The sequence below is a fragment of the Podarcis melisellensis genome, assembly GCF_964234715.1.
Source record: "Podarcis melisellensis genome assembly, chromosome: W".
In the NCBI taxonomy this organism is placed as follows: Eukaryota; Metazoa; Chordata; class Lepidosauria; order Squamata; family Lacertidae; genus Podarcis; species Podarcis melisellensis.
Genome location: NC_138535.1, coordinates 25940717 through 25951078, shown reverse-complemented (window position 1 = coordinate 25951078; position 10362 = coordinate 25940717). Strand labels below are relative to the sequence as shown.

At 42.6% G+C, this 10362-nt stretch overlaps 1 pseudogene across 1 annotated transcript in view; it reads left to right on the top strand.

The window, feature by feature from the left end:
- Window positions 1–517: 517 nt before the first annotated feature.
- Window positions 518–10362, top strand: part of LOC309361277 (inositol polyphosphate 5-phosphatase OCRL-like) — a 32499-nt pseudogene continuing 22654 nt past the window's right edge. Inside the window, exons 1-3 of the transcript in view lie at window positions 518–556; window positions 3031–3148; window positions 3231–3425. The product of the transcript in view is annotated as an inositol polyphosphate 5-phosphatase OCRL-like (transcript). The remainder of the gene's footprint in view (window positions 557–3030; window positions 3149–3230; window positions 3426–10362) is intronic.

The following is a 10362-nucleotide window of genomic DNA, read 5'->3' as shown; positions in this document are numbered from 1 at the left end:
TGATCTATTCTGGTATTCACTTCTTCAGCGTTTAATTTTATGAAATAAATAAATAATTTTGAATAAATAAATAAATAAATAAATAAATAAATAAATAAATAAATAGGAAGATGTAAAACCACAACCTCCGAAATCAAAGCTACTGTCCCGCCAGACGGATGTTTTTGCCTGGAGGGGGGCCGTATTCTGCAATGTGCTATCGATGCAATAATAGTGCAGCTTTCTAATGGACTGTCCACGCAAACATCATTCTGCTTTCTCAGTTGCTCTGCAATGCTTCGCCAGGGTTACCACATCATGGCCCCCTGGGGGTGCGCTCCTGTGTTGTAGCTCAGCAAATGCAGGACAACATTCCTCTAGTATGGCTCACAGTGAGGGCTGCTGAGAGTCGGGAGAGATCTCGGAGGCCAAAGAGTTTGCTTTCCGGCTCAGTACAGGGGATCTTGCCAGCTCTTCAGCCCTGACTGGCCGAAGATGCCCATCTCTCATCCATGCAGCTCCACAGCGTGCCTGGATGATGACTCAGATGGAGCTTGACACACCATTCTTGAAGGATGCAATAATCTTGCAATTGTGGTGGACCAACTACATGCCAACAGGATGTCGGACTGAATGGGCCTTGGCCTGAGCCAGCAAGGCTCTTCAAATGCGCTTATGTTCCCCTGACTTTGGGGACGCCTTGCAGGAGTCTCACCCGTCTCATGGCTATTCTTCTAGTGTGGACCAGTTCGACAAGCTCTCCCCCGAAAGCAGGTGCACCATCCAGAACATGCTGGCGCTGTACCTGAAGAAGAAAGCGAACACAGACCAGGAGGCAGGGACTTCTAGGGGAAGCGAGGCCTTCATGCGGGAAGCCTTGACTCCTCACGTGCTCCCCGGGATCAGCTTCGACCCCACCACCCAGTCTTCTGCTGGTGTCACTCTTCCACCTGGCCCAGAACAGGAGGCTCCTTCCCAACATGCAGAATGCCTTGCACGTGATCGATGGGCCTGTGCTCACTGTGACATAGGCAGGGCCGGATTTATGTATAGGCTAAGTAGGCAGAAGCCATGGGCCTCTAGATCTAGGGGGCCTCGCTAGCCTGCCTGCTCCCCAGCGCCGCAGACAGTCTTCCCTCTCCCCAAATTGCAAACCCAAGACTTCATGCAGGGCATTTCTCCCCCATTTCAATGACATTTTGCTTCAAAAGGAAAGGTGGACTTGGAGAAGGCAAGCAAAATGCGAGGGAGATAGTGAAAGATACAGGAAATTGAATGCAGATTTCCAAAAAATAGCAAGGAGAGACAGGAGGGCCTTCTTAAACGAGCAATGCAAAGAAATAGAGGAAAACAACAGAATGGGAAGAACCAGAGATCTGTTCAAGAAAACTGGAGCTATGAAAGGAACATTTCATACAAAGAGTACCATAATAAAGGACAAAGGTGGAAAGACCCTCACAGAAGCAGAAGACGTCAAGAAGAGGTGGCAAGAATACACAGAGGAATTATACCAGAAAGATATGGATGTCTCATACACCCCAGGTAGTGTGGTTGCTGACCTTGAGCCTGACATCCTGGAGAGCAAAGTCAAATGGGCCTTAGAAAGCACTGCTAATAACAAGGCCAGTGGAAGTGATGGTATTCCAGCTGAACTATTAAATTTTGTTAAAGATGATGCTGTTAAGGTGCTACACGCAATATGCCAGCAAGTTTGGAAAACTCAGCAGTGGCCAGAGGATTGGAGAAGACCAGTCTACCTCCTTTAGAGGAAAAGGCCTTGAGGGGAGGACCTCTTGCCTCCACAATCCTTCCTAAACATGCATAAGCTGAGAGGCAATTGTCCGGCAAATGTGGTGCTGTGGGGAGGCAGGAACATTTTCCTGCAGTTAAGTATTTTCTAAGTTCCTTTCCCGAAACTTCCCCAAACGGTTCTGAAGCCTGTTACAGGAAAGTCCGAGGGCTCTCTTGGACAAATGAAGACACCGACCAGAGCAATTCAGAGCAAAACAGCAGCCAGTAGGCTCGGTCTTTATTCAAGAAAAGACTGTCGCGACAGGACTCCCACCGCCCACGAGGTGAAGCAAGATGGAAGCCCCGAACAAAGGGAGACCCTAACTTTTATTAGTTGCTAATCCCCTATGCTACACCCCCAGAATTACATCACATTTACATCATGATTACATTAATATTAGGAGGAGTCGAGGAGGGGCTACACAGGTAATCTGAGTGACCTGACACCTGGTCGGAGCCTCCTCTCCCCTCCCCATATGAGTTATTTACAAGAACAAAAGAGAAGGGCGAAGTTTCCTGCCCCCTGAGGGGAATCCGGTCAGAGTCCTTTTGTGCGAGTCCGCATGGAATACACTAAAGGGTGCAGTTTATTGTGTCCTTGATAGCCTTCTGTCTGAGCCCATCATGATGGCTATCAAGGTAGTCACGTCCGCTGAGAAGGGCCGCTGACTACGTGACCGCTCGGTCAAGGGATTATGGCTGCCCCACATCAGGTCACCCCCCTTTGATAGTCCTTGTAATATGTAGCAAAATAAAAGTGGTCCGGTGAAAATCCGATGTACGGCTGATTTTTGGTGAATTTATAAAGAATATTGTCCTTGAAGTTCAAAGTACTTTCGCCTTTCGGAAGTTACTTACTACATTTTGATTACATCAGTCACGGTCAATTAAACTCGGAAACATTGTATCGAGAGCTGTCAAAAGGTGAGGAAAAGGCGCTTGCAGCCTGCAGTACCAGCGTGGCCGCCGCAAGGGGCGCTGTTTGGCAATGTTGATTGGCTGAGGCGGCCGCCGTTTGACCTAAAGTTCAGGCGGCCGGTCTACTCACAATAAAGATAGGGCGATGTGGAGCGCTGTAGAGAAGAGCTGTCAGACTAGCGCTTCCTTATTTACGGAAGGCTGTTAAGAGATGGCCCTCTAAAGGGACATCTCTGGGGTCAGGGAGGGGAGATGCGTGCATGTGTGAGTGTGGTGCTTGTGCGTTACACGTGTTAATGGAGGGGGGGGGTGATTTCCGGCGACAAGCCTCTCTAACCTCAGAAGTCTTTTCCTCTCTCGGGAATTCTGGGATTCGAGGATAACTTCATGGAGAAGGAAAGAAACCTGCAGAATCAGCAAATGGGGAGCCTCCACCCCCACCGCTGCCACCAAGCAGGCTGTAAGTTGCCTTAGAGGTGTACTGTGCCCTCCCGCCTCCTTGCTTTGAAGGACTACTTGAGTTGTGTTCTCATCTCCCTGAGGCGTATCCGTGACAAGGAGAGCATGAGCAAGAAGCAACCCCAATGACCCACACTATGCGCCAGCTCTTTGTGCCTTCCACACATCCGCAGTCCGGACAGAGAGAGGGACTCATCCAGCACGTCCTCGCCAAGAGAGAGAAGGAATATGTCAACACCCAGAATTTCAGCTCAGATCATGCCAAAGTGCAAAGACCAGTGGAACCACCACAGCATAAGAGGCCTGAGAGAGGCTTCCGGGACACGGCTGCTGCTGCTGCTGCTTGCGTGAGTGTTGGGAGGACCGCTCCCTCTCCTGCCAACTCCATCCGGCCTAGGGGGCGGGGCCTGCACTACCACTACAGTTTATTTTTTTATATATATATAAATATTTATTAGGGTTTTTAGAAAAAAAAAATACAATAATAATAAACAGTATTGCTTTGTTTTAACAAAATTTCGTGTCATCCTTGAGCTTCCTCACGCCTCCCGCTCCCATTTACATCGTTAATAAATTTTTGTCAAGCAAATTATCATCTTATTTCCAAATTTTGTGACCACTTATTTAGTTACAATAAAATAGTTCTCCTGCAAATTTGTTTCTCTTAATCTCTCTTATCATCAAATCCTGATCTATTTCAGTGATGGCCAATTGTTTATAACCAAGCATCCTTCTTAACATTCCATTAAATCACAATATTTTTGTAGATAAATCTTGAATTTCTTCCAATCTTCTTCCATCCTTTCTTCTCCCAGGTCTCGGATTCTGCCAGTCATCTCCGCCAGTTGCATATAGTCCATCAGTTGCATCTGCCATTCTTCCAGTGTGGGTAGATCTTGAGTTTTCCAATTCTTAGCGAGTAGTATCCTTGCTGCTGTTGTTGCATACATGAAAAATGTTCTATCTTTCTTTAACACCTTCTGGTCGACAATGCCCAGGAGAAAGGCCTCTGGTTTCTTGGTGAAGGTATACTTAAATACCTTTTTCAACTCATTATATATCATTTCCCAGAAGGCCTTCACTTTAGGGCAAGTCCACCAGAGGTGGTAGAATGTTCCTTCATTTTCTTTACATTTCCAGCATTTGTTATCTGACGAATGGTATATTTTGGCCAGTTTAACTGGGGTCATGTACCATCTATATATCATTTTCATTACATTTTCTTTCAAAGCATTACATGCAGTAAAATTCAACCCAGTGGTCCACAACCTTTCCCAGTCCTCAAACATAATGTTATGCCCAATGTCCTGTGCCCATTTTATCATAGCCGACTTAACCATTTCGTCTTGTGTATTCCATTTCAACAGCAAGTTATACATTCTTGAAAGTACCTTAGTCTTAGGTTCTAACAGTTCTGTTTCCAACTTCGATTTCTCCACCTGGAATCCTAACTTTTTGTCACTTTTAAAAATTTCCTTAATCTGAGCGTAGTGTAACCAGTCTCGCACTTTATCCTTCATTTTCTCCATACTCTGCAATTTCCAATTATCTCCGTCTTTTTCTAACAGTTCCCAATATTTTGGCCAGTAGGCTTCCATATTGGGTCTTTTCCAGGCCTTAGCTTCCAAAGGTGAGAGCCACCTTGGAGTTTTATTTTCCAGTAAGTCTTTGTATTTTGTCCAGACATTAAACACTGCTTTTCTGACAATATGGTTCTTAAAGGCCTTATTGATCTTAACTTTATCATACCACAAATATGCATGCCAACCAAAAGCATTGTTATAACCTTCCAGATCTAACACATCAGTGTCTTCAAGAAGTAGCCAATCTTTTAACCAGCAGAAAGCTGCGGCTTCATAATACAACCTTAAGTCTGGCAGGGCAAAGCCCCCTCTTTCCTTTGCGTCTGTTAGTATCTTAAACTTGATTCTGGGCTTTTTGCCCTGCCAGACAAATTTAGAAATATCTCTCTGCCACCTCCGGAAACACTCTGTTTTGTCCACAATTTGCAATGTTTGAAACAAGAACAACATCTTTGGCAGCACATTCATCTTAATTGCAGCAATTCGGCCTAACAAAGAAAGCTTCAGTTTTGCCCAACTTTCCAAGTCTCTCTTAATTTCAGACCAACATTTTTCATAATTATCCTTAAATAGACTCAGATTTTTGGCTGTTATATTAACCCCTAGGTATTTTACCCTTTTCACCAATGATAATTCTGTTTCTCTCTGAAACCGTTCTGACTCTGTGTCTGTCATGTTTTTCCCTAACACCTTCGTTTTTTGCTTATTTAGCTTAAATCCTGCCACCTGACCAAAATCATGTATCAGTTGTAATACTCTTTTCGTACTAGATTCTGGCTCCTGCAATGTCAAAACTAGGTCATCTGCGAAAGCTTTAAGTTTATATTGTTTCGCTCCGACCTGAATCCCCTGCACCAGCCGGTCACCTCTAATCAAGTTCAGGAGCACCTCCAGAACTGAGATAAATAACAGAGGGGAAATCGGGCAGCCTTGTCGTGTTCCTTTTTCAATTTTAAATTCTTCCGTTACCACATTGTTAACTATCAATTTAGCTTTTTGTTCTGAATATATTGCATCAATCCCATTTTCAAAACCCCGCCCCGCTCCCATTTCTTTTAAATTTCCCTTCATAAATTTCCAAGAGATGTTGTCAAAGGCCTTCTCCGCGTCTATAAATATCAGCACTGCTTTAGTGTTTATATCTGTTTGCAAAAGTTCCAAAATGTCAATAATGTTCCTTGTGTTTGCAAACATATGTCTACCTGGGAGAAAGCCAGCCTGGTCCTTATGAATTACTTCATTCAGAACTTTTTTAAGTCTGCCTGCTAAAACATCAGCAAATATTTTGTAATCCACATTTAAAAGGGAGATGGGGCGATAGTTCTTAAGTTGTGTCTTTTCAGTTTCTGATTTTGGTATCAACGTGATAAAAGCTTCCTTCCACGATTCCGGCGCCTTCTTTCCCTCCAGAATTTCATTGCTGACCTCCATCAAAGGTTGAATCAAATAATTACTCATTGTCTTGTAATACTTGGAGGTCAGACCATCTGGTCCTGGAGATTTGCCCAACTTCATGTTCTGAATGGCATGTTCAATTTCTTGTCGTGTTATTTGACTGTTCAGGAGTAGTCTATTTTCTTGTGTAAATTTTTTAAGACTGTTTTTTTTCAAAAATTGTTCAATCTCAACCTCATTTTGCGGCCCTTGAGTATATAGTTTCTTGAAATATTTCTGAAAAGATTTCCTGATTTCCACAGGGTTCTGAATATTTCTTCCTTCAATTTCTAAATTTGTTACTGTATTCAACTTTTGTCTCTTCTTCAACTGCCAGGCCAGCAGTTTCCCACATTTATTTGCCGATTCAAACGTTTTTTGTTTCATTGACTTAATCTTCCATTCTATTTCCTGATTTATCAGTTTAGAATATTGTGCCTGATGGAGTTTAATTTCTCTCAGAATCGGCTGCGACTTCGGGTTTCCTCTTAGCTTCTTTTCTAATTCTTTTATTTTTCCCAAAATCTTATCTTTCTTTTCATTTTGTTTCCTTTTCTTGATAGCATTCTGTTGTATTAAGAACCCTCTCATCACAGCTTTGCTTGCGTCCCAAATTGTTCTTTTTTCCACCGTTGTGTTCAAATTTATTTCAAAATAGTCTTTCAAAACTTTTTGGGCCTTTTTAATAATCTCCTGATCTCTAAATAAATTGTCATTCATCTTCCATCGAAAGGAGCCGGTTGGTAGTAATGTCAAATCCATTTTCAAAGCGTTATGGTCGGAGCAGGTCTTTGGGCAGATTTCCACTTTTCTGACCTTAGGTGCCAGACATCTAGTAATCCATATTTGGTCGATTCTTGTCCAAGTCAGATGGGCTTCAGAGAAGAATGTTCCTTCCTTTTCCAAGGGGTTTCTCGTTCTCCAAATGTCAATCCAGTCCATGTTGTCTGTCATTTCAAAAAAGGTCTTTGGTAGTCTGCCATCTTTGGTAACTTTTTGACTTTGCGACTTATCCATGTTAGTTGATACAATCCCGTTCATATCTCCCATCATGATGATGTTGTCAAAGTCCAGATATTCCAGCATGCTCTCATGCAACTTCTTATAAAATTCCGATTTCCCTTCATTTGGTGCATAAATTCCTAATAACAAGATTTTTTCTCCTTGATGCTGTATTTCGACTGCCAAAATTCTGCCTTGTTCATCTTTAAATAATAATTTGGGTGAAAGGCTCTCCTTTGCATATATCACCACCCCTCTCTTCTTTACTCTGTCTGAAGATATAAATTCCTGGCCGAGTCTTTTATTTACCAGAATTTTTCTGTGGAGCCTAGTCACATGTGTTTCTTGCAAGCAAATAATGTCCAATTGTTCCTTTTTTAATATGTGAAAGATTTTCTTCCTTTTCTCGGGAATGTTGCAGCCATTTATGTTCCAGCTCAGAAGTTGCAGAGACATCCTGTATAAATCTGGTTATTTTTCAGGGGGTGGTACTTTGTCATCCAAGGGTGCCGGTTCCTTTGGTGCTCCAGGCTCCGGCAATGATCCAAGTCCTTTATGAAGGTCTTCTCCGTACTGGTTCAGAAATTTGTCTCTGTCTTCCAATGTTCTGATTTTAATCTTCCTCCCTCTAAAAGTAAACGATAATCCTTGAGGGAAATCCCACCTAAAGATGATTGAGTTGCTCCTCAATAGTTTTGCTAATTCCGAGTATTCGGATCTCAAATCCAACAGCTGTCTAGGAATATCCTTATAAATTTCAATTCTTTTACCCAGAATGTCCAGTGAATTTCTGTAATGTAGGCCCAAAATCTTGTCCCTTTCCTCCTTTGATCTCAATGTTATCAAGCAATCTCTGGGTTTGTCTTTTCTTATCAATCTTCCCAGCCTAAAAGCTGATGTAATTTTAAAGTCTTTTTCCTCAAGTTTCCACTGCACAGAAAATATTTTGGTCAGGAACTCAGCCAGTTTGTCTTCTTCTACTTCAGATACAGATCTTATCCTTAAATTAGTCTCCCTATTCTTCAATTCAATCATCGAAAGATAGGTCTGGTGTTCACCTACTTGTTTGTTGAGTGGTCTTACCTCTTTTTCCAACTGTCCAAGTCTTTGGCTAGTGTCTTCAACCAGTTTCCTGTTTTCCCCTGCAGCCTCCTCCAATTTTGCAATCGATTGAGTGTTCTGTGCCACTTGCCCAGTTATTCTATTTAGACATTCTGTGTTCTGATCTATTTTCGCAGTTTGCTCATCAGCCTTTTTGTCCAAAGATTCCACTCTCTTGTCCAAAGATTCCAATTTTTCATAGATTTTTTCTAGAATGGAAGAGGCTGATCCTGAAGCCATATCCTCCAATTGTAAATCCTCTGTCTCTCCTCCCCCTGCCTGTGGCAAGGAGGCAGCTTCTGTTGTTGATAAGCAGTATCCAGTGCACAGCGGAATGATGAGAGGTATGAGCCAACATGCTCTATACTACTTTATTTACAGTTCAAAGCTGGTAAGTTACAGAAAAACATCTTCCCTCTGCCAGAGCAGAGAAAGCGTCATCTCTCCTCTAAAGCACGGAGAGAATCACAAACTGAAACTGCAAAGAGCAGGGAAAAACAGGAAACCAGTATACGTCACATCCAGTCTCCCGTTCCCGTGGGAAAACCTCCAACAGTACAGACTGTGTGGAATGTAAACAACCTGTCTCGTGACAAGCACTTCGCTGCACAGAGAAGAAAGCAGAAACCAACATCCTCCCCCTTTCTGTGAACATCTCTGGGCAGCGTGTTCGTACAATATCAGTACAAACCCAACTTCTGCACATAGGTACAGTGTTGATCCCTTGATACAATCTTGGACAATACATCAGCAGGAATTTCATTACCTGGCATATAGGACACCGTTACGAGTCCCTTCTGAATACGTTCCCTAGCATGTTGCAACTTCAATTGCAAGTGCTTCGTGCTTTGCTTACAACCTTCAGAATTCAGCAAAGCCAAACATGCTTTGTTGTCCTGGTAAACCTGGATTGGACATTTGACAGGAATTTTCATGTCTTTGCACAATTGTAACAACCATTCACAATCTTTAAGTGAATAAGACAGTGCATTCAGTTCAGCTTCACAAGTACTTAAGCTAACTGTTGTTTGCTTCTTGCATGACCAATCAAATAGACCCTGATTGTACTTATAGCAAACTCCAGACGTACTTTTCCTGTCTGTAGTGTCACTTCCAAAACTTGCATCTGCAAATATCTCAAGACCACCAGACTTCTGATTGTTAAATCTCAGTCTGTAATGCATAGTGCCTTTCAAATACCGCGCTATGCGTTTCAGAGCTTTCCAATCCTTAACAGTAGGATTGTTGACATGTCTGCTTAGCAAATTACAGCTAACAGCAATGTCTGGTCTTGAACATCTGGCAATGAAGTTTAGTTTGCCTAGCACACTTCTGTACAGTGTAGTGTCAGAAAATGCTTCTTCAGTGTCATCTACCTGATAACCTGTTATCATCGGTGTGTCTACAGGGTTAGCATCCATCAGGTTTAGTTTGCTTAACACATCAGCAATTTTCCGTGACTGGTGTACTAGAATGTTACCATCTTGATCTCTCTCTATTTCCAGAGATAGGTAGTTGTTTACCTCACCAAGATCTTTCATGTCAAAGTGCTCTTTCAGTTGAGCTAGGGCGTTATTGTACATTGTGACATCTTTCCAAAAGAATAAAAGATCATCAACATAAAACAAACAATACAGTTTCTTTTGCCCCTCCTCTTTGACAAATACACATGGATCAGCTTTCCCTTGCTTAAAACCTAGAGAAAACAATACTTCAGTGAGTTTTGTGTGCCAACACCGTGCACTTTGTTTGAGACCATAAAGAGACCTTTTCAGAGCACAAACATATCCCTGTTTTACCTGTACTCCATCAGGTGGAAGCATATAAAGTGATTCATTTAGAGATCCGTACAGAAAAGCTGTATTCACATCGTGGTGACTAATGTGTAGATTTTCCTCTGCAGCTAGCTTGAGCATAAGCCTAATGCTCTCATACCTCACTGTGGGTGAGTAGGTCTCGTGATAGTCTTCACCTGGTACCTGAGCAAATCCTCTGGCTACCAATCTGGCTTTGTGTCTAACTATCTTGCCATTTTGATCAGTCTTCGCTTTGAAGACCCATTTGCTTCCAAGCAATTTCATTCCTGGAACTACTG